We start from the raw sequence: 26523 nt of genomic DNA, 5'->3' as shown, positions 1-26523 counted from the left end.
ACAGCATCCACAGTTCTTTAGGTTTTTATTTAAAAATGACCTGTTTATGTCACATTTTTATGATCTGCAGACATTCCCAATGCTTTACAGTCAACAAGCCACTTTTGAAATGTAGTTAATGTTTTAATATAGGAAATTTTCATACTTCAAATTCCTGTCATCTTATTTCTTTTGGTTCTATAGCACGAGAGTGCCATACCAAAGCTCTTTCTGGCAGAAAGGTATACTTAATATGATGATACCATGTTTTGTGTCTGTGTGTTGCATTGTATGAGCTGAAAGCTCTTTTTATAGAAAGGTTTGGCAGATGTGAGCTTAGCCACGTGTTACTTATAGTGCTGGTGGCCTCAGAACTTTAGAATACCAGAAATCACCAGTCTTAAGCTCATATGTTCCACCCCCAGCAACTGGCTTAATTTGTACATTTTATGTTAAACCTATAATTACAAAATGTAACCAGAGGAGGCAACTTTTTCTGTGCCCTAAGAGTAGTGAAATTTTAAACCCGTTCTTTAAAACAGGTTTATAAAATCATTATACCGAGTGGATAAAGAAACCTTCGTCCCATAGTGTTAAAAAAGTGAATGCAAATACATTGTCAACATAGCAACATTTAGAAACAAAAAGGGTGCTACAATTCTGAAACCTTTCTACCTTTGAGGTTTTGCCTGGCAGTCTGAACTGAAAATATATTAAACATGGCTTAATTCAGCCTTTACAAGCAGTTGTGAGAGGCACAAGCTCCAGCCTTCACAGTTACATCAATCATGTTCCCTTGAGTCTACAGGATCTTGGTCACTTGGTCCAACTGGTCAATATCAACTTTAATGCTTCACATGAGACTCCACCCACACTCTTCATCCAAACTTAACAGCACATTTTGTTTTTCTTCTTGCTTTGTTCATGTACTTTTCCTTTAGTCTTTTGATTTATTTAATTTAAAGTCATTGAGTCATACAGCACACAAACAGAAAAAGTGGTGGATGTGGGTAGAGTTGCAACATTTAAAAGAAATTTGGATAAGTACATGAATAAGAAACGTTTGGTGGGATATGGGCCAAGCGCAGGCAGGTGGGACTAGTTTAGTTGGGATTAGGGCAGGCATGGATTGGTTGGACTGAAGGATCTACTTCAATGCTGTATGACAGTATGACTCTATGACCTTGTAGAATTGACAATGATCTGCAAACTGAAATTAATTATGGTTTTAATACTTAAATCTTCTGGCTGAATGAGAAGTTTGTAAATGAATGATTTGGAGCAACAATCAAAGGTAATGACAGCAGTAGAGGGCAGAATAAATACATGACTGAAGTATACAACTACAAGTTTAAATTATTGGCCCACGAGGAATTGCCCAACAATTGATCTCTCAAACATAGTGTTAATATTGATTGCGCATTGGCTCAGTTTGAATTTATTTCTAATCGGTACAGATTAAATTACTGAAAATCTCAGCAGATCTATTGTATGACATGATCTTCAAATTCTGATGCCAAGGGGTTAAATTTAGATTTCTGTGCCTCTTAAGAGGTGAAAATCAGTAATATAGCTCACTAGTTAATGATAGTCTGATTTCAAACAATTTGTACATTTGCTTTTTTACCTCGCAAGCTGTTAGGCCTGTCATATTTTTTGAGACAATGAATTTGAGGGAAACTGAAGTCTCAGCAGGGCTTGTGAATGATGTAGCAGATGTGAGGGGTTTATCATAGCATGAGAATTCTGTGATGTGGCAGGAAACAGGAAGCATATAGTGAGATCATACGATCTCTCTTGTATTTCAGTAACAAGTAATTAGTGAAGTCAGTGCTGTGTGAATCCTTGATGGAAGTGAATCAGATCAAACATTTTGACACTGACACAATACGACTTAATTCAGAATAATGAGCAATTAAAGGAAATAATGGCATTGTTTTCAGTCACACTTGTGATAGGTCTGGACAGAAGCTATATGATATGAGCCTTGAATTTCCTTTCACAATGATGTAATGATAGGTTCAAATTGGCAAATTGGCAATACAAAATTAACTCAAATTCTTCCAACTAATATTCTTGTTGTCAAATATAAGCAAAACACTTTAAACATAATTTATGAAAGATGCAAATCAACAAATATACTGTGTAAAATGCTGTTAAAATAAATGGGTGAAGCAAAACTCCACATAGAAACTGTAAACATTGCTGCACAAGAATTAAATGACTTTTATGTTGAAATCCAAAATGAAATGTATATTATAATAACCCAGATTTAGCAACAGCAATAACAGTGAGGCTAACATTGCTGAGCATCCTAGTGGGGTATGTCAGCTCAATTTTACCACAAATTAGCTAAGTGTCAATTTCAGGAAGTTTCATGAAAGGATTCCTCTCTGTGAGCGCTAGTGAGCTATCTCATGCAATTCTCTGCAGCTTGTCTCATTATGTCTGTACTATGCATCTACTTTGTGCTATCTTGTGCACACCAAGAGTGGAGGTATTTGCCCCTGCTGGGTCATTCCAGGATTCCCAGTGTTGACACTACATTTAAAGCCCAACTCTGCACCAGACCAAGTATTGCCAGCCAGGAGCTGCCATGAGACCATAAGATAATGAGATAAAAGCGCAGAATTAGGCCATTACATACATTGAGACCACCATTTGATCATGCCCTATATGTTTCTCAATCCAATCCTCCTACCTTCCCGGTAACCTTTGATCCTCTTACTAACCAAGAACCTATCTATCTCTGTCTTAAATGCATTCAATGACTTGGCCTCCATAGCGTTCTGTGGCAATGAGTCCTACAGATTATCCACTCTCTGGCTGAAGAAATTCCTCCTCAACTCAGTTCTAAAGTGTTATCCCTTGCACAGTGGACATAGTGGGAGAGAATAAGAAAGAAAAGTCTTTGAAGGCACAGATATGGCATGGATGACACTTCATTACAAATACAAGCTCCTATTTGTAAATGTATTGCTATTTTACATCCTCACCTATCTGATTGGCTATCATTGCAAATGCAACGTCAAAAATGAAGTTACGCACTTTTAGTACTGTACCATCTTAGAACTCTGGTTAAGGAGTGCTATTCTTTCCATAATGTCCAGTGCAGCATAATATCTTCTCATTGTCCAATGTGGACATGTTACACACCACATGTTAGAAACATTAACTTTTATTGACCAAAAAGAAAAACAAACAAAAGGAGCTGCAATTGCTTCTGGGATTAAACAGGGGCTGTGTGCTATGCATGCAAATTTACAGTCAGTGAATGGAAACCACAGCCAGCTTACATCAATTTGAAGTGAGTATCAATGAAGTCCTCCTGCTCAGTGTCTTCATCTTCCTCTCAAATAGTGCTGCTGCTCTCCCAGCTCTTCAGACTCCATCACATGCCCTCTTTACCTGCTCTGGTTGTTCAGGGTACAGCGTGCTGGAATTATGGCAACTCACTTTTTTGGATTGTACTTCATTTCTCTGTATCTTCATAGTACCGCAGCTACAACAATGAAGAACCTGTGCTCTGGCTGAATTCTTTGATCATAGTTCAAGTGAACCTGAATGGGAAATATCAGAAACAGAGCAGGTTCTTCAGTCACCATTTGTAACACACAAATGATTGTTTAGCATAGTCCATGGTGCAAACATCTTCATTTGCTTCATCAGTGTGAATGCCTATTATAATATCTGTTACACTTGCCTAGTGAGGGTGGGATCATAGGCAGTTTCCATTAAAATTGCACATGTATGTTTCGGATAAGAATAGAACTCAATACAGGTCAGGTTTGGCAGAGTGAATTGCAGGCCCTGCTTAGTAATTGAGGGGTCTCCCTGAACTTCCACGTTCCTCTCTTTCTTGCACTCCCTGCCGACCCCATCAGTACTGAGCTTTCATGCTTTCTCATTCCAGTTTACCATTTCTGTCTTCCACTCCAAACATTACCACTGAGCCCCAGGCCTACAGCTTATCCATTGTGCTGGACAAAAAACCATTACTGAGTCTAGTCTTTAATTTCAGTTATTTGAGAATGTAACTAGCAGGGTGGATAAAGGGGAAGCCAGTAAATGCTCTGTATTTGGATTTCCCAAAGTATTTGATAAGGTGCCACATGTGAGGTTAGTACACAAAGATGAAAGCTCACAGTATTAGAAACGACATGTTACCCGGACAGAGAATTAGCCAACAAATAGGAAACAGAGAGTTGTAATAAATTGTTTATTTTCAACTTGGCAAACTGTAACTAGTGGAGCGCCACAGAGATACATGATGCAGCCAAAACTAAAATGCAACCTATATCAATGAGTCATACTGGGAACAGAGGAAGATTGTCATGGTTGCTGGAGGTCAGTCATCTCAGATCCAGGACAAGGTGCAGAGCTGGATGAACACAGCAGGCCAAGCAGCATCAGAGGAACAGGAAAGCTGACGTTTCAGGCCTAGACCCTTCTTCAGAAATGGGGGAGGGGAAGGGGGTTCTGGAATAAATGGGGAGAGAGGGGGAGGCGGATAGAAGATGGATAGAGGAGAAGATAGGTGGAGAGGAGACAGACAGGTCAAAGAGGCGGGGATGGAGCCAGTAAAGGTGAGTGTAGGTGGGGAGTTAGGGAGGGGATAGGTCAGTCCAGGGAGGACAGACAGGTCAAGGGGGCAGGATGAGGCTAGTAGGTAGGAGATGGGGGTGGGACTTGAGGTGGGAGGAGGGGATAGGTGGGAGGAAGGACAGGTTAGGGAGGCAGGGACAAGCTGGGCTGGACTTGGGATGCGGTAGGGGGAGGGGAGATTTTGAAGCTTGTGAGGTCCACATTGATACCATTGGGCTGCAGGGTTCCCAAGCGGAATATGAGTTGCTGTTCCTGCAACCTTCGGGTGGCATCGTTGTGGCACTGCAGGACGCCCAGGATGGACATGTTGTCTGAGGAATGGGAGGGGGAGTTGAAATGGTTCGCAACTGGGAGGTGGAGTTATTTAGTGCGAACTGAGCATAGGTGTTCCGCAAAGCAGTCCCCAAGCCTCCGCTTGGTTTCCCCGATGTAGAGGAGGCCACTCCTTCCTCCCACCTATCCCCTCCTCCCACCTCAAGTCCCACCCCCATCTCCTACCTACTAGCCTCATCCTGCCCCCTTGACCTGTCTGTCCTCCCTGGACTGACCTATCCCCTCCCTAACTCCCCACCTACACTCACCTTTACTGGCTCCATCCCCGCCTCTTTGACCTGTCTGTCTCCTCTCCACCTATCTTCTCCACTATCCATCTACTATCCACTTCCCCCTCTCTCCCTATTTATTTCAGAACCCCCTTCCCCTCCCCCATTTCTGAAGAAGGGTCTAGGACCAAAACGTCAGCTTTCCTGTTCCTCTGATGCTACTTGGCCTGCTGTGTTCATCCAGCTCTGCACCTTGTTATCTCAGATTCTCCAGCATCTGCGGTTCCTACTATCTCAGATCCAGGACATCTCTGCAGGAGTTCCTCAGGATAGCGTCCTGGGTGCAAACATCTTCAGCCACTTCATCAATGACCTTACCTCCGTCGTAAGGTCAGAAGTAGGGTTGTTCGCTGATGATTGCAAAATGTTCAGCACCATTCACAACTCCTCAGATACTGAGAGATCTATGTTCAAATGCAAAAAAGACCTGACAAAATTCAGGTTTGGGCTTACAAGAGGCTAATAACATTCACACCACACAAATGTCGGGCAAAGACCATCTCCAATAAGAAATGATCTAACCGGTGCTCCTTGACATTTTACCATCACTGAATTCTTTCAATATCAACATCCTGGGGGTTACCATTGACTGCAAACTTCAACTGAACTCACCATATAAATACATTGGCTATAAGAGCAGGTCAGAGACTAGGAATACTGCAGTGAGCAACTCATCTCCTGACTTCCCAAAATCTATCCATCATTTACAAGGCACAACTCAGGAGTGTGATGGAATACTCCCCACTTGCCTGGATGAGTGCACTCCAACAACACTCAAGAAGCTTGACACCATCTGGGATAAAGCAATCCACTTGATTGGCACTACATCCACAACCATCCATTCCCTCCACCACCAATGTTCATATTATCTACAGGATGCACTTCAAAAAATTGCCAAAAAACCTTCCAAACACATGAACACTTCCATCTAGAAGGACAGGAGCAGCAGATACATGGGATCACTGCCACCTGCAAGTTCTCCTCCAAACCACTCACCATCCTAACTTACAAATATAGCACCGTTCCTTCACTGGGTCAAAATTCTGGAATTTCCTCCCTAATGGCATTGGACATCAACTTACAGCACATTGACTGCAACAGTTCAAGAAGTAGCTCACCATTACCTTTTCAAGGGTGAAAAAGTTGCCTCATGAAGAAAAGTTGAGTTTACATACATTCAATTTTATTAAAATTAAAGTTGATATTACGATTATGAAGATTTTTTTATCTGAAATATTAATTTAGTATATCATTGTTTAGACTCATATACATATTTTGGACTTTTGGAATGAAAACTTTGCAAAGCAAACACAGAGAATGCTGGAGAAACTCAGCAGGTCTGGCAGCATTTATGGAGAGAGAAAAACAGAGTTAATATTTTGAGTCTGGTATGACTCTTCTTCAGAACTTTGCAAAGCAAATTGTTTGCTGCAGGGAAATAGGTTATGTTTCTCGTCAGCACAAGTGGAGGGTTCCTAGAGCAGAATTTGGAATCTGCCACCACTGTCTCCAGAAAAAGTGATTTCAGACAGCCATAACTAATCCAGGAAGAGATGCCAGTGCCAGCAGCTGGTATGGAAACTGAGTTTGGCTATATTTGGATCATGTGTGAATAATTATTTTTCTGAATTTAATTGTTACATGGCCAAAGTAATTCTAAGATAATATTCTGCAGAGTTTTATTTTCTCAGATGTGGACATTGCAGATATATGTGTGTTTTTTTTTTGAAAAAGGATAATTGTGTATATTTAACATAGTTTGAACCATTTTTAAAATAATCTTTGCATTAATGCTTGAGTAAGTTTGTTCACAATAAGCTCATCAGTTCATTATTTGTTAACAAAAAAGCCTGGCTGACTTGATTCTGATTTTGAGCCCTATGTATAAAATTAACAATATCACCTCCTTTTTAAATTCAATCTTTGTTTGATTCACATAGCTGTGGGACGAGAAAATGAGCAAGTTCACCTCCTGACTCAGTTTTATCAAAACATTTCAGGTTCTGATGAGACTCAACAGAGTGGATGCTGAGAGAATTTTTTCCCCTTACGGGGAATTCTTGAACTGGAGGTACAGTTTAAAAGTGAGTGAATGTCCATTTAATACTAAGGTAACGGAAAATGTATTCTTTCAGGGAGTTGTTGATCTTGCGATTTTCTATCATGCAGAGTATTGGAGTATAGGATATACAGATTTCAATTTACAAAAGAATGAAAAATTATGGTGGGGCGTGGGGGTGCAGGCAGGAAACCAGAGTTAAGGCTTCAGTCAGATTAGCAATTATCTTATTGAATAACAGAGCACGCTAAAAGAGTTTATTTCTTATGTTCGTATATGCCTAATTTTCTCTTCCATATTCACTTAATTCCACATTATTCTCTATCAATAGACTTCCTTCTGTTTGAATCTATTTATATTATTTACATTATATTTCCTGAATTGGAGTACTCAACTTCTCAAAGAAATTGATTTTAATTTGATTGGTTGAAGAGCTTTTTTGTTTATTCTTCTGCTTACAGGCAACACACATGCCCTGTAGAGGGAAGCATTATTGGCCAAGAGAATGGATCAAACCAAATTTGCTCCTAAAGCCCACAAACACGTTATGGGCAGTTCTCAGTAAGGTGACTGTTGAAAGCTGCTAAATGCTAAATTCAAATACTGGCTTTATTAATGGCAAGAATAAAAGTAAATGCCTCAAAATTATTCATACATCCAACAATAAAGTCAATTGAAGTCAGAAAGTCACTTGCAACATATAGTCTTTTTTCCAGTCACTTTTAGAGTTTAATCCCAGGATGAAACTACTTTGTTGGGTTGTCTGGTGAGAAAAGACCCCAATCAGGCTGGAACACAGGAATTAAATCCCTCAAATATATGGAACTGGCCCCATCAGAGTATATTAATAGACTTGTACGGCCAGATGAAGTCTCCATTCTCACAAGATAATCTTTGGCTGGGAACTAATGTATCTTAGCCCTGGTAGACTTTGTGGTCATCCTATTTCAGGGCAATTACGGCAGGAATCCATCAAAGCAGCTGAAGAATTTTGGCTTCATTCAACACTGTTATGATTCACAGCCTGAAATAATGTGCAGATAATTCCAGTAAAATATGATATATTATTTCCAAAAATATTTTGTCACATGGAATAATTATCATGGGGATCCTGGCTATATGAGTATGGTAAAGTGATCCCTGTCACATAGAAATATCATTGGAGGGCATTCAGCTTTTAAAGTGTTAGCTTTTAAAACAGGTAACAACTTAATCTCATTTCCCATTATTTCATTACAATCTTTTAATAGTCTTTCTGTCAATATGTATTCCATTCCTTTTTGAAAGTTAGCTGTGAAATAGTTTACCCCACATTTCATACAATTTATTTCCTGTGTGAAAAATTAGTTTCATTTCATCTTTAGCTCTTTTGCCAAATATGTCAAATGTGTCTTTTAGAATTGACCCTATTGCCAGTGTAAATATTTTGCCTTTTGTTATGAAAAGCTTGCAAAGTTTTGAATGCTTCAATTACACCTCACCTTAATCTGCTCTACCCAAAGAGAACAATTGTATCTTCCCTAGCTTCTCACTGAAAGCCTTCATCCCTGCCACCATACAAGTAGGGGTTTGGTTAGCTCAGTTGTAATGCGACAGTGTGGGTTCAAATCCAGCTGAGGTTATTATGAAGGTCATCCTCCTCAACTTCTTCCCTCACCTGAGGATTGGTGATGTTCATGTTAAATCACCAGCAGTCGTCTCTCTCTCTCATGAGAGAGTAGGACGATAGTAACTTTACCTTTTCTTTAAAGAAGCAAATGTTCTCTGCACATTTTCCAAAGTGTGGCACTCTGAATTTGAGTCAATACCTAAGCCAAATCATAAACAGTGACTGGGAACCAAATATCCAAGGATACACATCCTATCGCAAGGACAGGCAGATGGGCAAGTGGCAAAGTTGCCTTGTTCATAAGAAATTAAATGAAATCGATAGCAAGAAATGACATGGGTCGAAAGGCGTAGTACCTGTGTGGGAGCCACAAAGGAGATAAGACCCTGATGGGAGTTATGTACAGGCAGTATTCAGGATGTGAGTCAAAAAACAAATCAGGAGATAGAAAAGGCATATAAAAAAGGTACTATTACAATAATCATGGGGACATTGGAGTGGATAAGAGAGAGGCAAAAATAAAGTGATCTTTTTCAGGGTGGCAGCCAGTGATTAGTTGAGTTCTCTAGGGATCAGTGTTGAGGCCACGAAAATTCATGTTGTACAATAATGATCTGGATGAAGGAACTGGGTGCATTCTTGCTAAGTTTGCTGTTAACACAAAGACAGGTGGAGGGGCATATAGTGTTGATGAGGCAGGGAGGTTGCAGAAGGACTTGGGCATTCTAGGAGAGTAGGCAAAGAAGTGGTGCATGGAAAACAATGTAGGAAAATGTGAGGCAATGCACTTTCAGAGGAAGCATAAACGCCTAGATTATTTTCTAAATGGGGAAAGGTTTCGGATATTTGAAGCATAAGGGCACTTAGGAGCTTCAGTTCCGCATTCTCTTAAGGTTAACATGAAGGGTCAATTGGCAGTTGGTAAGGTAAATGCAACATTAACATGCTTTTTGTGAGAGTCAGAACAGGAATGCACTGCTGATGCTGTATAAGGCTGTGGATAGACTGTTTTTGGAATACTGTGAGCAGTTTTGTGCCCTATATCTAAGGAAGGATTTGCTGGCATGAGAAAGGGTCCAGAAAAGATCTACAAGAATGATGCTGGAAATGAAGGAAGGGCTTGTCAAATGGGGAACAATTGAGGACTCTCGGCCTGTACTCGATGGAATTTTGAAGGATGAGGGGGCATCCCATTCAAACTTAAAGTATACTAAGAGGCCTTGATAGTGTGAACATGGAGAAGGTATTTCCACTATTAGGACAGACTAGGACCCAAAGGCACAGCCTGAGAGTGAAAGAATAACTCTTTACAACTGAGATAGAGAGGATTTCTTCAGCCAGATGGTAGTGAATTTTTGCAACTCATTCCCATAGAAGGCAAGTCATTGAGTGTATTTAAGACAGAGAAAGACAGGCTCTCAACCAGTAAGTGAATCAAAGGTTATGGGGAGAAGGCTGAAGGACAGGGTTGGGAAGCATATTAGCCACCGTTGAATAGTGGAGCAGAACTGATGGGCCAAATGGATTAATTCTGCTGCTATATCATATGATCTTATGATAGTACTAATTATTAACCTTGGAAATCTACTTTGATGATGAGTATTAATGATCTGGTGTTGTGTACACAAGGCATAATTTTATAGTTTGCAAATGACACAAAATGACAAAAAGCCACAAAAAATGAGGAGGACAGTAACAGGCATAAGTTGACTGTAAAATAGAGAGAAACATGGCAAATAAATTTTAACACAGAGAAGTGTAAAATGATTCACTTTTGACAAAAAAATGAGGAGAGGCAAAATAAAGTAAATGTTATCATTTCAAAAAGATTGCAGAAATTGAGATACTTGAGGGCTTACACACAACCATCTGAGGAGGTGGCAAGGTAAGATCATTACATATGGATATTCAACTCTCATTTTAGACACAAAGGCATACATTACACAAGGCAGGAAATAATGCTCTTTATGATTTATTACCTCTGAACGTTTTCCTTCCTCCACTGTGAAGTAAATTGGCTTGTCATTGCTGGGATTACTCGTCTATCAGCTTCGAATAAGGGTGGAGCATTTGCAACCCTCCAGTCCAGAACGATTGAGCAGTTGGGGCTTTCTTCATTGGAAAAGTGAAACTTTGAGGGAGGCTGACAAACAGTTTTACAATTAGAAATAATTTGGACACAGTAAATGTGGACAAGATGTTTGCATCTTTGGAGGATATAAAGGGGCCATAAAAACAATATAATAATTAATAAATTCAACAGGGAAATAAAGATAAGTGCCTCTGCTCAAAGAATAATGAATATGAAACTCAACACTCAGTGCTGAGGCAAACAGCTTAGACGCTTTCAGTGGAAAACTAGATGAGCAGTTCAGAGAAGAGTTGCTGAAAGACCAAGATGAGGCAGTTGGATTGAGAGATGACGTGTATGGAGCATAATTACAAGAGTACGAGATTAAATGACCAGTTTATGTGCTGTATATTCTGTGAGTAAGATAAAGTCAGAAATTTCACCTCTTCAATGTGGTTTTGTGAAAGATGGAAAAAATAAGAAATGCTGTTGGTTCACATGAGAGTCACAGTAATGAGAAAGTATTTTGCATCAGTGTTTACTGTGGAAAAGGATATGGAGGATAGAGAACGTGTGGAAATAAATAGCAACATTACAGAAGAGGAGGTGTTGGACATCTTAAAATGCATAAAGGCGGATAAATTCCCAGGACCTGATAAGATGTACCTTAGAACTCTGTGGGAAGCTAGGGAAGTGATTGCTGGGCCCCTGGCTGAGATATTTGTATCATCGACAGCCAAAGTTGAGATGCTGGAAAACTAGAGATTGACTAATGTGGCGCCACTATTTAAGAAAGCTGGTAAGGAAAAGTTAGGGAACTACAGACCAATGAGTCCGATATCAGTGGTGGCCAGGTTGTTGGAGGGAATCTTGAGGGACAGAATTTACATGTATTTGGAAAGACAAGGATTGATTAGGGATAGTCAACATGGCTTTGTGTGTGGGAAATAGTGTCTCACTAACATGTTTGAGTTTTTTGAGATATTAACAAAGAAGATTGATGAGGGCAGATTGGTGGACATAATCTATATGGATTCAGTAAGGTGTTTGACAAGATTCCTCTTGGTAGTCTGGTTAGTAAGGTCACATGGAATACATCGAGAACTGGCCATTTGGATACAGAACTGGCTTGAAAGTAGAAGACAGAGGGTGGTGGTGTAGGGTTGCTTTTCAGACTGGAGGCCTGTGACAAGTAGTGTGCTACAAGGATCAGTGCTGGGTCCACGGCTTTTCATCATTTATATAAATGATTTGGATGTGAACATAGGAGGTATCATAGAATCCCTACAGTTTAGAAGCAGGCCCTTTGGCACAACAAGTCCATACTGACCCTTAGAGCATCCCACCCAGACCCTTCTGCTTAATCTACACATCCCTGAACACAATGGGCAATTTAGCATTGCTAATCCACCTAACCTGCACATCTTTGGACTGTGGGAGGAAACTGGAGCACCGGAGGAAACCCACGCAATCACAGGGAGAATGTGCAAACTCAACACAGTCGCCTGAGGCTGGAATTGAGCCCCGGTCCCTGGTGCTGTGAGGCAGCAGTGCTAACCGCTGAGCCACCATACTGAGGTATGGTCAGTAAGTTTGCAGATGACTGCAAAATTGGATGTGTAGCGAACAGCAATGAAGGTTACCTTAGATTACGACAGATTCTTGATCAGATGGTCCAATGGGCTGAGGAGTGGCAGATTGAGTTTAATTTAGATAAATGTGAGGCGCTGCATTTTGGAAAGGCAAATCAGACGAGGGCTTATACATTAATTGTAAGTTCCTGTGGAGTGTTGTTGAATAAAGAGACCTTGGAGTGCATGTTCATTGTTCTTTGAAAGTGGAGTCCCAGGTAGACAGGATAGTGAAGAAGGCATTCAGTACGCTTGTCTTTATTGGTCAGTGCATTGACTATAGGTGTTGGGAGGTCATGTTGCAGATGTGCAGGACATTGGTTAGGCGACTTTTGAAATATTGCGTGCAATTCTGTTCTTCCTGCTATAGGAAAGATGTTGTAAAACTTGAAAGGGTTTAGAAAAGATTTACAAGGATGTTGCGGGGATTGGTGTGTTTGAGCAATAGGGAGAGGCTGAATAGGCTGGGAATTTTTCCCTGGAGCATCCAAGGTTGAGGGGTGACCTTATAGAAGTTCATAAAATCATGAGGGGCATGGATAGGGTGAAAAAGACAAGGTCTTTTCCCCAGGGTGGAGGAGTCCAGAACCAGAGGGCATAGGTTTAAGGTGAGAGGGAAAAGTTTTAAAAGGGACCTAAGGGGCAACTTTTTCACGCAGAAGGTGGTACATGTATTGAATGAACTACCAGAGGAAGTGGTAGAGGCTGGTAGAATTACAGCATTTAAAAGGCATTTGGATGGGTTTATGAATAGGAAGCGTTTAGAGGGATATGGATCAAATGCTGGCAAATGGAACTAGATTAATTTAGGATATCTGGTCAGCATGGACGAGGTAGACTGAAGGGTCCGTTTTCATGCTGTACAGGTCTGTGACTTCTATGACTCTATGACTCTAAGACATATTCATATACTTATTGATTACAACAAGGCATTTGATTAAGTTTGATAAAGAACACATTGGAATCTCCTGACCTTGATCTGTGAATGATGGGAAACTTTTATTGGGAACAAACTGCAGGTGTAAAAGTCAAGAATGATCTCAGTGATGTGACCATTAGAGGAGAGGTCAGACTGAGCCATGTTTTCTCGCCAGGTTTTTTCAACTTGTAGGATGAAAATATTCTGAGAGAAATTGAAGATCTTCCTGTATTGAGAGTTGGGGGCTACAATCTTAACAATATAATTTTGCTGACTCAGGAGAGAAAATGTAAAAGACCTTGGAAAGAGTAACAAGTGCAAGTGAGAAGAATGTTTAGTGTAAATTGTAAGGAAACAAAATGCCTCACAGTATCCAAAATGAAAATTATACCAGAACACAAGATCATAATGGAGAACCCAAAGATCAAACAGGTAGACAATTTTCTTTAGCTGGGAAGTATATTAATATCAGACAGAAGATGTGATCAAGAAATGAAAGAAAATATTGAAATGACCAACGATGCATTTTAAAAAGTGGGAAAGATCATGATCAAAACAGAATTAGTCATAGACAGAAATCTGAGAATACCAGTTCTGCATCACACCAATTTTAACACATAGAAGTGAGTGTTCAATGAGCAGCAGAGTATTGCAGAAAAGAGGTGAAGTTGCAGAGTTGTGGTTTTTGGGCAGATAATGATTTATCTTGGAATACTCACACCATCAATGAAATGATTCCAGCAAAATCTGAGACCAAAAGGCCATAATAAGAAGATATTGATAGCCTAATGCTCATGGGAAGAATAGTAAAGAGATCAAGCCGGGCAAAACATGACCTTTTTAAAGACCCTCACAAACTGGATAAATGCATCATGAATAAAAAGATGATCCCCGCCTCTTGAGCTAGATCAACATGGACGTCTATGGTCACCAATACCCTGTCAGGACCTTGTACCTGAAGATAGATGGAGAAATATTTTAAGTAATTCATTTGGTATCACACTGACATCTGAGGAGAATGGGAAAATTGTGCCTAATGACTTCATTATGTCAAACTGTACATCTCTCAATAATTTAGAATGAAACCTCTATTGACTGGGTGAATTTTCTATTTTGAGAGTTATTAATAGGAATATATAGCACTACTAACTCTGTAATTCAAATGACAATATCAACGCACAAAATCAACAAGCACAAACGTCAGATTAAGTCATGTCGCCACCACAAGAAGATTCAAAGTGCATGTAATATTTTAAAAGTTTGCATCCATTTTACCATGTCCAAGTCTATGTGCAGAAATGTCTGTTGTGCGCTCATGTAAAAGTGATTGCCTAATGCCAGATTATGTTGTAATCAAACATGAGACTGTAGCATTGAGAGACTCTGCTGTGAAGGTTGTCTGACTGATGAATAGAATGCCCATGCACTGTATAAACTTAAAGTTATCAGTGCTAAAATTCCAAGGTGACATTGGTCCCTATTGACCACATACCTAAGAAAGATTTTTCCTTTGCTTCAGCATTCCCATTACAAATGTAAATTCATTTCAGTATTAACCCACAATTGAGATTTGAGTGTACACTGAACCACTACCACTGCAAGGTCTGGTAATGTTTAGGTTGGTGTTTCAGCAAAGAAGACATTCTGTGATAAATCTATATTTAACAAAAGTGCAGAAGTGCAAGCTACATGCATCCTCCATTTTCTGGTCCTGACCCGAAACGTCAACTTTCCTGCTCCTCTGATGCTGCCTGGCCTGCTGTGTTCCTCCAGCTCCACACTGTGTTATCTTTGACTCCAGCATCGGCAGTTCTTACTATCTCAGAGCCCCCCTTTAATATTTACTAGATTGCCATACATGGACTGTTTGCTTTCTACTACTCAAATATCTCCTCCCTAGAATTGCAAATTACTGTTTACTTGAAGATTCAGCTAAAAGTCACAACATGGATATTAAAATGAGGTCCTTAAGTTAACATTTAGCCAGGTTTCAATGTGCATTCTTGTTGCTTGCCAATTTGCCTCACTTTGAGCGATCCCAGCCATGATAAAATAGAAAGCCTCCTTTCTCTACCAGTCCCTAGGTGCTCAATTAAAGTATGAAACTTACATGATTTTATAAAGAGCTAAAACAACAAAGAAATTAAGAAACTTTTGGCATTAGGAGGATATTGAACTTCTCGTTGGCAATAAAGAGATGTTTTGTTTAAAACTGAAGAAAATAGTCAAAGAATAAGTCAATGAAGGATGATAAGTGCAACAATCTTGCTTTCAATTCACTGTGTTATGAGTTTCAATGCACTCTCCTGGTTCTGAAGGAGCTGTTAGCTTCTAGTTTAGCTCTCATGAATGTCAATATCAACATAAGGCTTCAGTGTATCACTCTGTATTCAATGATGGACTGAATATGATAAAATAATTGCAGTGAACTGATAAGCTCCTTTGACTGCTGAACAGTAAATTATTCTGTTTGGGCAGTTCACATTTATGTCCTGTAAAACTCACTGAGGTACCCACAGTAGCAGCTACTGCAGCACTATAAGTATACCATGCTTCGCAAATGTGAAAATAACAATGGAAACCCATTTATGGTTAAAATGTAAACCTATAACGAAAAGTTGAAAGGATTTAAAGTGTTCAGGATTTTTTTTTGTGATTCTACTAAAGAAAAGAAGTGAAGTGAAAACAATTTCCATGACATGTTCACTCACGCTGAAAATGTGCACTAGCGTAACATTCTGATCATTAGTACAAAGCTGTCTGTTATTATAAGGAGCAAATATTCAAATAATTGGTCATGCTGGGATGGCTTCGTTAGAAAACAAGCTCCAGTTGTAAATTGAAATAATGATTTGTACTCAGTGAGTGTAATAATTGGCATTTATGTACAAAAGGTCTTGGGTTAGTTTTTTATAGATGGCAAGGAAACAAATCAATTACCTGTATAAAAGACCTAACCCTGAAAAGATTTGCTGAATGGTTTAATAATTAACACTTTTATACACGCACATTACTGAGCATTTTCTGATTGCATATGAATGATTTAAGTATCAAAACATACAGCAGAATCTATGCAGATAGATTCAACCCCTTCATTCGAATGTTTTTGTTAATCCCAATGATACTCTGATAAAGTTCCAAGATGTGGCTCTTAACCTTTTTATTTGCAACTTAGATATTACGCAGAGGCAGCATGAATGCTAGTACTAGTTCCTGTATCAGACACAAAGCAGCTTTTTCTTTACACAAGGTAGTTTTGCCAGAATAAATACATGCTGGTTCCTTTATTACAATTGCAATTTGTTCCTTTCTCATATACCATATAGCAAATATAACAATTAATGTGACAGAACAATTACACATATCCTAGAATGACTACAGCAGAGATGGAGGCCACCTGCCAATGCTAGCAGTCTTTAAGATGAACTCAGCTAGTCCCATTCCCTTGACCTTTTCCATCATCCCGATAATTCCTTCCTTTCAGGTGCTTATCCATTTCTCTTTTAACCACTCAAAGCTTAAAAAACTAATTACTCATGTAGTTTCTGGTTCTATTGCCAATCATCTTGAATCAATGTCTTCCAGTTCTCAATCCTTTTGTCAACTGGAAGCGTTTCTGTCTGTGTAATCTCTTTTCAAACTTTCCATCTTAGAGAGGAACAACCACAGTAACAAGATGCTTCTATCCTCATTGAGTTCCATTTTTAACATGAGCATGGTCCAGAGCTCTTACAGCTTCAGCATCACTGTGAGTTGCCCATATTTACTTGCTTAGCTCTGAATCTGTTTCTGAGCCTCAATTAGCAAAGACATGTTAAAACACCCTCAAAGAAAGTATCAGGTAAATTAACCTCTGTTTCTGGTATTAATTTGAGCTCTGGTGATGGTCTTTGTTTAGCCATCCACACAGTCTGGGAAAATTCAATAATTTCTTCCTCCAACTGTTCAGTTTCTTTGACCTAATTCAGACTTTCTGCTATTATAGGTGAAGTTATAACTTTTACTCTGGTCAGAACATTATCATAGAATCCCTACAGTGTGGAAACAGGCCTTTTGGCCCAACAAGTCCACACTGACCCTCAGAGCATCCCATCCAGACTCATCCCCCTATAACCCACCTAATCTACACATTCCTGAACACTACAGGCAACTTAGCATGACCAATTCACCTAGCCTGCACATCTTTGGACTGTGGGAGGAAACTGGAGCATCCAGAGGAAACCCACGCAGATCTTGGTAAGTTTTTAACAAATCTCACCACTGCTGTTCTGGACAATAAAACACACTCAAACTGTGCTTTGTACAATGAAACTGGGATATCCTGTTAGTTAACACTTCTTGGCTTGCATTACACTCTGTGGAGTCAAAACTATGCCCTCCTCCAGTAAGTTGATCCTTCTCGAGTGTTTGATTAGCTCCTGTATATCTGAATATAGTTATAGGTATAGTTGCATCATTTAAAGAAAAACGGGCTATTCTTCCTCTTGAAAAAAAAGCCCTTCATTTCTCTCATATACATTACAGAACTCTCCTGCGTTCACAACAATGTTTTCATCTGGTTTTATAGCTGAGCTTAAGACTACAATTTGAACCAGAGTTTAGAGTCCTTTAGAGTCCCATTTTTGGACTTAACTCTTCGGAGTTCCCTGGGCTTCTCAGACAACTTCTAACATTCTGAACAAAGATGTTCCATTTTGTCGCAATAGAAACACTTAGGCCTTCTTTTTCCACTCTCAGTACCTTCCCTTTTTTTCTACGAAGGAAATCTTGGGGCAAGATCATTTCTTAGGTTGACTGCTTGCCCTCCTTTCACTCGCCCATCATTTACCTTCTCCAGTTATTGGTGTGACACAAAAAAACCGTATGTTTTAATGAATCAGCTCATAATTGTCAGCTATTACTGCTGCCTATCAAGCTGTTGTGACTCTCTAGTCTTCAACATGGGTCAAATTACGAAAAGTAGTAGGATTTCAAATCCTTCCAAGAAAGTGATTTCTCTGAGGGATCTCCTCCTACTGCCCATATCCACCTGTCAAAATTACTCTACTCTACCTTTTCAAACTCAATAAAGATTTTGCCAGACTATTTCCTCAAGTTTTGAGGCAGCCGGCAGTGGGAGCGGGAGCAAGCATCCCCGAGGTGGTGAGAGCGGGAACAGGCAGCCCCGAGGTGGTGAGAGTGGGAACAGGCAGCCCCGAGGTGGTGAGAGCGGAAACAGGCAGCACGAGGTGGTGAGAGCGGGAACAGGCAGCCCCGAGGTAGTGAGAGCAGGAACAGGCAGCACGAGATGGTGAGAGCAGGAACAAGCAGCACGAGGTAGTGAGAGTGGGAACAGGCAGCACGAGGTAGTGAGAGTGGGAACAGGCAGCACCGGGTGGTGAAGGCGGGAACAGGCAGCACGAGGTGGTGAGAGTGGGACCAGGCAGCCCCAAGGTGGTGAGAGCGGGAACAGGCAGCACAAAGTGGTGAGATTGGGAACAGGCAACACCAGGTGGTGAGAGCAGGAACAGGCAGCACGAGATGGTGAGAGTGGGAACAGGCAGCACGAGGTGGTGAGAGCGGGAACAGGCAGCATGAATTGCGCTCTGGGAAGGTGAGTGAACTGATATGTTTGGGCAGTGGTTAAACCCAAGACACTACACATGTAGTGTCTCCCACCCACCCTCCTCCTCTAACCGAAATAAAAGACTCTATGGTGTGTTGATAAGGTAAGGTTTTTCTTTTTTTTTATCATGCGCTGGTAAGTAGAGTGATTGGTAAATTTTTTTCCATTTCACTTGTCTATTATTTGATATTATAGTAGGGCTAAGCTAAACTTAAGAGTAAAAATGGCAGGAGATCCCAGACCTGTGTTATGCCCCTCTTGCTCAATGTGGGAGCTCAGGGACACGGCTGACGTCCCTGACTCCTACACGTGCAGGAAGTGTGTCCAGCTGCAGCTCTTGTTAGACCGCATGATGGCTCTGGAGCTGCGGATGGACTCACTTTGGAGCATCCGCGATGCTGAGAAAGTCGTGGATAGCACATTCAGCAAATTGGTCACACCGCAGATTAGGATTGCTGAGGGAGAAAGGGAATGGGTGACCAAAAGGCAGAGAAAAAACATGAAGGCAGTGCAGGTGTCCCCTGCGGTCATCTCCCTCCAAAACAGGTATACCGTTTTGGATACTGCTGGGGGAGATGGCTCACCAGGGGAAGGCAGCAGTAGCCAAGTTCATGGCACCGTGGCTGGCTCTGCTGTACAGAAGGGCGGGAAAAAGAGTGGAAGGGCTATAGTTATAGAGGATTCGATTGTAAGGGGAGTAGGTAGGCAGTTCTGTGGTTGAAAACAAGACTCCCAAATGGTATGTTGCCTCCCAGGTGCACAGGTCAGGGATTTCTCAGATCGACTGCAGGACATTCTGAAGGAGCAGGGTGAACAGTCAGCTGTCATGGTGCAAATAGGCACCAATGATATAGGTAGAAAACGGGATGAGGTCCTACAACCAGAATTTAGGGAGTTAGGAGCCAAGTTAAAAAGTAGGACTTCAGAGGCGCCACATGCTAGGCAGAGTAGAAATGAAAGAATAGGCAGGTTAAATGAATGGCTTGTGAGATGGTGCAGCAAGGAGGGGTTCAGATTTTTGGGACGTTGGGACCGGTTCTGGGGGAGGTGGGACTATTACAAATCGGATGATCTACACCTGGGCAGGACTGGAACCAATGTCCTAGGGGGTGCTTTTGCTAATGCTGTTGGGGAGGGTTTAAACTAATGTGGCAGGGGGATTGGAACCAAATGAGGAGGTTAGTGGACAGTAAGGAGGTAGTAACTAAAGACTATAAGGAATTAGATAATGAAGTCAGTGTGACAAAGGGGAAGTGTAGGCAGAGAGCAGATGATGAACGCAAAGGGACAGGTGGTCTGAGGTGCATTTGTTTTAACACGAGAAGTGTAGTAGGTAAGGCAGATGAACTTAGGGCTTGGATTAGTACCTGGGAGTATGATATTATTGCTATTACTGAGACTTGGTTGAGGGAAGGGCAAGATTGGCAACTAAATATCCCAGGATATAGATGCTTCAGGCGGGATAGAGAGAGAGGTAAAAGGGGTGGAGGAGTTGCATTACTGGTCAAAAAGGATGTCACAGCTGTGCTGCAGGAGGGCAATATGGAGGACTCGAGCAGTGAGGCAATATGGGCAGAGCTCAGAAATAGAAAGGGTGTGGTAACAGTGTTGGGGTTGTACTACAGGCCTCCCAACAGTGAGCGTGAGATAGAGGTACAAATATGTAGACAGATTATGGAAAGATGTAGGAGCAACAGGATGGTGGTGATGGGAGATTTTAATTTTCCCAACATTGACTGGGATTCACTTAGTGTTAGGGGTTTAGATGGAGCAGAATTTATAAGGAGCATCCAGGAGGGCTTTATAGAGCAGTATGTAAATAGTCCAACTCAGGAAGGGGCCATACTGGACTGGTATTGGGGAATGAGCCCAGCCAGGTGGTTGAAATTTCAGTAGGTGATTACTTTGGGAATAATGATTACAATTCCGTAAGTTTTACAATACTCATAGACAAAGACGAGAGTGGTCCTAAAGGAAGAGTGCTAAATTGGGGGAAGGCCAACTATAGCAAAGTTCGGCAGGAGCTGGGGAATGTGGATTGGGAGCAGCTGTTTGAGGGTAAGTCCACATTTGATATGTGGGAGGCTTTTAAAGAGAGGTTGATTAGAGTGCAGGGCAAACATGTCCCTGTGAAAATGAGTGATAGAAAGGGCAAGGTTAGGGAACCATGGATAACAGGTGAAATTGTGAGACTAGCAAAGAAGAAAAAGTAAGTATACATAGATCTGGGCAATTGAAAACACGCGCAGCTTTGGAAGAATATTGGGAAAGTAGGACCAATCTGAAACGAGGAATTAAGAGGGCTAAAAGGGGTCATGAAATATCTTTAGCAAACAGGGTTAAGGAAAATCTGAGGAAGGGTCTAGACCCAAAACGTCAGCTTTCCTGCTCCTCTGATGCTGCTTGACCTGCTGAGTTCATCCAGCTCTACACCTTGTCATCTCAGATTCTCCAGCATCGGCAGTTCCTACTATCTAAGGAAAATCCCAAAACCTTTTATTCTTACATAAGGAGCAAGAGGGTAACTAGAGAAAGGGTTAGCCCACTCAAGGACAAAAGAGGGAAGTTATGCGAGGAGTCAGAGAAAATGAGTGAGATTCTTAATGAGTACTTTGTGTCGGTATTCACCGAGGAGAGGGACATGATGGATGTTGAGGTTAGGGATAGATGTTTGATTACTCTAGGTAAAGTCGGCATAAGGAGGGCAAAAGTGTTGGGTATTCTAAAAGGCATTAGGGTTGACAAGTCCCCAGGTCCGGATGGGATCTATCCCAGGTTACTGAGGGAAGGGAGAGAGGAAATAGCTGGGGCCTTAACAGATATCTTTGCAGCATCCTCGAGTTTGGGTGAGGTCCCAGAGGATTGGAGAATTGCTAATGTTGTCCCCTTGTTTAAGAAGGGTAGCAAGGGTAATCCAGGTAATTATAGACTGATGAGCCTGACGTCAGTGGTGGGGAAGCTGCTGGAGAAGATATTGAGGGATAAGATCTATTTACGTTTGGAAGAAAATGGGCTTATAAGTGATAGGCAGCATGGATTTGTGCAAGGAAGGTCATGTCTTACCAACTTGATAGAATTCTTTGAGGAAGTGACAAAGTTGATAGATGAGGGAAGGGCTGTAGATGTCATATACATGGTCTTCAGTAAGGCGTTTGATAAGGTTCCCCATGGTAGGCTGATGGAGAAAGTGAAGTCGCATGGGGTCCAGGGTATACTAGCTAGATGGATAGAGAAGTAGCTGGGCAACAGGAGACAGAGAGTTGTAGTGGAAGGGAGTTTCTCAAAATGGAGAACTGTGACCAGTGGTGTTCCACAGGGATCCATGTTAGGACCACTGTTGTTTGTGATATACATAAATGATCTGGAAGAAAGTATAGATGGTCTTATTAGCAAGTTTGCAGATGACACTAAGATTGGTGGAGTAGCAGATAGTGAAGGGGACTGTTGGAGAATGCAGCAGAATATAGATAGATTGGAAAGTTGGGCAGAGAAATGGCAGATGGAGGTCAATCCAGGCAAATGCGAGGTGATGCATTTTGGAAGATCCAATTCAAGAGCGAACTATGTGGTAAATGGAAAAGCCCTAGGGAAAATTGATGCACAGAGAGATCTGGGTGTTCAGGTCCATTGTACCCTGAAGGTGGCAACGCAGGTCGATAGAGTAGTCAAGAAGGCATATGGCATGATTTCATTCATCAGATGGGGTATTGAGTACAAGAGTTGGCAGGTCATGTTACAGTTGTATAGGACTTTGGTTTGACCACATTTGGAATACTGCGTACAGTTCTGGTCGCCACATTACCAAAAGGATGTGGATGCTTTGGAGAGGGTGCAGAGGAGGTTCACCAGGATGTTGCCTGGTATGGAGGGTGCTAGCTATGAAGAGAGGTTGAGTAGATTAGAATTATTTACATTAGAACAATGAAGGTTGAGGGGGGGCCTGATTGAGGTCTACAAAATCATGAGATGTATAGACAGGGTGGATAGCAAGAAGCTTTTTCCCAGAGTGGGGGACTCCATTACTAGGGGTCACGATTTCAAGGTAAGAGGGGAAAAGTTTAAGAGAGATATGCATGGAAAGTTCTTTATGCAGAGGATGGTGGGTGCCTGGAACGCGTTGCCAGCAGAGGTGGTAGAGGCGAGCATGATAGCGTAATTTAAGATGTATCTAGACAGATACATGAATGGGCAGGGAGCAGAGGGATACAGATCCTTGGAAAATAGGCGACAGGTTTAGATAAAGGATCTGGATCGGCGCAAACTTGGAGGGCCAAAGGACCTGTTCCTGTGCTGTAATTTTCTTTATTCTTTGTTCTTTGTTCTTTGAGGTGGTGAGCGCAGGAACAGGCAGCCCAGAGGTGGTGGGAGTCGGAACAGGCAGCACAAGGTGGCGGTGAGAGCGAGGTCAAGCCCTTGTGAGGAGCACGGGCCCAGCATGGCCAGGTGCTTATGGACTCTGATGTTGAACTATTAACTGTGTTTCTTTGTGTTTCTACACTTTAGTAAGAAGGATTGTAATGTTTAACTTCTCAACCTGCTTTCATTATTTTTCTGCTTTCTACTAAGGATCCTTGTCTAGCTACATTTGTACCTAAGATAGCGGCATAAGTGGCAGGTTGTAAACTTTTCACTGTTCACTTGCGAGTGAGCGCATAACAATAAAAGCTAATTCTAATTCTAATTCTTTGCCTATATGCTTCAGAAACTAAACCATACATACCAGAATAGCCATTTTTGCAGCCTCATAACCAACAGGAATGTCCTTTGACATCCATAAACTTTATAAGCTTCCCCAAGCTAACTTACTCTGCTTGGGCAATGTTGAGTTTTCCTTCAGCCAATGCATTTACCTATTTTTTCAAATGATACAAAAAATGACTCCATTTCCTGTTCCTCAAATTTTAGTCAAGCCCATGCAAATGTAAACTTTTCCTTACTGGACTGTAGATTGTAACTAGGGTTTACCATTACTTCCTTTGTTGCTATCTGAATTCCCTTTTCTAACTGCATCATTTTTAGGTAGAATTCCCTGTCTCTCTCTCCTACATTTCCCTTGCCTTTTCATTTTCTTTCCTCACCGAAAATACTCACTCCTTCTTGTTCCATTCTGTCTAAAATTCAGGTTCAATTTTTCTCATCTCCATCTCCTGCTTTTAAATTCCTTTTCAATTTCAAGCCGCTTCTTTTTTTTAAATCAAGATCAAGCTTCTTTAACTTTAATTGAATCCTTGCTAACTCAGCTGACTTACCATTCTTTATATCTAATCCCTCCTGTTATTCCACCAGTCCCAGATTCTTTGCCAATATTTCAATTATTCCTGCCTTCTTAGCTTTGGCAGGCAATTACACTTCTAATTCATTTACTAATTCCAGCATTCTGGCTTTTGTTACTTCATGTGAATCCATCAGTTTTCCAACTGCTGGATGGTTATAGGTATTTCCAAAGCCATCTCTACATGAAAAATGTAAGGCACACTTTTCTAGGCGTCTGTACAACATGGAATGTACGAGACGTGAAAAACAAGTTCAGGATGATGCAAAAATTAGTGATAGGCCAGAGATTGGGAAATCTTAAGAAACCAGCAAACGATGACTAAACAAATGAATAAAAATTAAAATAAAGAAGTAAACAAGCTAAGTTTACAGACTCAGACAGCAAAAGCTTTTACAAGAATATGAAAAGGGAAACAGTAGCTTTAGCAATCATCAGTTCCCCAGACAATAAGACTAGGGAATTTATAATGGAAAACAGGAAAATGATAGAGACTTTGAACAAGGACTTTTTAATCTATCTCCACAGTAAAAGACCCGCAAAGCATCCCAAGAATAGTGAAATATTAAGCATCAAAAAGGCTGGAGGAACTTTAAACAATCATGCTAATTAGAATAAAATCACCACTAATATTAATGGGACAAAAGGCTTACATGTGCCTTCTGTTGTGCCTCACTGAGGTAGTGCACTCAAAATCAAGCCCTGCTTTTTCTGCAGTAACAGAAAAGTTAAAGATTTTAAAAAGTAAACAGAATTCCCTAATTTATCTGTCTTTTAGACCAAGGTTTACAGAAAGTAGAGGCCAGGTTTCTGTGCTTAACATGAATTACTATTTATTACAAATAAATAGACTCTAGTACAAATTAACAGTTATGAATTGTTGGCATATATCACTGCTAGTTAAAACATTATCAACTCTTTCTCTGCACACACATCCAGACAGACAAATACAAAAACATTGGTGTTATGGGAGGTCAGAATGAATGGGAAGGTGGTCACTGGGAACAGCAAGCTTCTTCACAGTGTTTACTAACATGGCCCTTTTAGCTTGTCCGTTCGCATTGCTCTTCAATTCTCTCTCTCCAAATATTTTCACTTGCTTGTAGAAGGTACGAAATGGCTGGTTCACGCTAAGTCTGTGCTTCGTTGGTTAAAAGCCACACACGACAGCAGTTGCTGAGGGGAAATACAAACTGGCTATCTTCAGACTTGAGATGCCTTTTACTGCAGAGTCAAAGCAGTTCCTTTCCCTCTAGATGTTTGACGATTTCCACGAAAACATTCCCAAACCAAGCTGTTCAGCCACCAGGGAGCCAATCACATAGTTGTTGCCAGGCAGAAGACTTTTAACATTGATGATTAGTCACTATTCCACAAACCAATCAGCTACTTCTTGTCAGTCAAGGCTTAATTTGTACATACATCTTGCCTCCAGTTTATATTCAAACGAGGCTTCACAACAAGTATTTTTTATAAAAGAAAACACTTACAATGAGCTTCGGGTTGCTTACTTTATGAAGTAAAACAATCCTTCAAAATTGCATGGTTTTTAAAATAGTCCTTATCCTAATTCAGTCCGCAATCAAAAATATGGAAAAATAAAACTATACTGTCTTACCCCTGGACCTGATGACCTATATCCTCAAGTCGTTAAAGGATGTGGGTCAAAATTCCTGAGGATCTGGAAATATTTGTGTGGATTTGAAATCTGCAAATGTAACAGCTCTATTTAAGAAAGTCAGGGAGACAAAAAGCAGGAAATTATCGGCAAGTTAGTCAAAAATCTGTCTTTGGAAATGTTACAATAAACTATTAAGGAAGAAGTAGCAGAGCACCCTAAAAGTCATAATGCAATCAGGCAGAAGCAACATAATTTTATGAAAGGGAATTGTGTCTGACCTACTAGAGTTCTCTGACGATATAACAAGCAGAGTGGCAAAGGGCAACATGTATAAAGATAATCAGCCATTTTTCATGGGAGTCCATAGGCATCTTTTTCATCTAGAGAGAGAGAGAGAAGTAATGATATAGCTTGACAAAAAGGGGTAAGGCAAGAAAGTAGGCCTGCAACACAGAGATAACAAGGTGTAGAGCTAGATGAACACAGCAGGCCAAGCAGCATCAGAGGAGCAGGAAGGCTGACGTTTCGGGCCTAGACCCGTCATCAGAAA

The sequence above is a fragment of the Rhincodon typus genome, chromosome 1 (assembly GCF_021869965.1).
Source record: "Rhincodon typus isolate 14 chromosome 1, sRhiTyp1.1, whole genome shotgun sequence".
NCBI classification, from domain to species: domain Eukaryota; kingdom Metazoa; phylum Chordata; class Chondrichthyes; order Orectolobiformes; family Rhincodontidae; genus Rhincodon; species Rhincodon typus.
The sequence above is the reverse complement of the archived record's forward strand: the minus strand, read 5'-3'. Positions refer to the sequence as shown.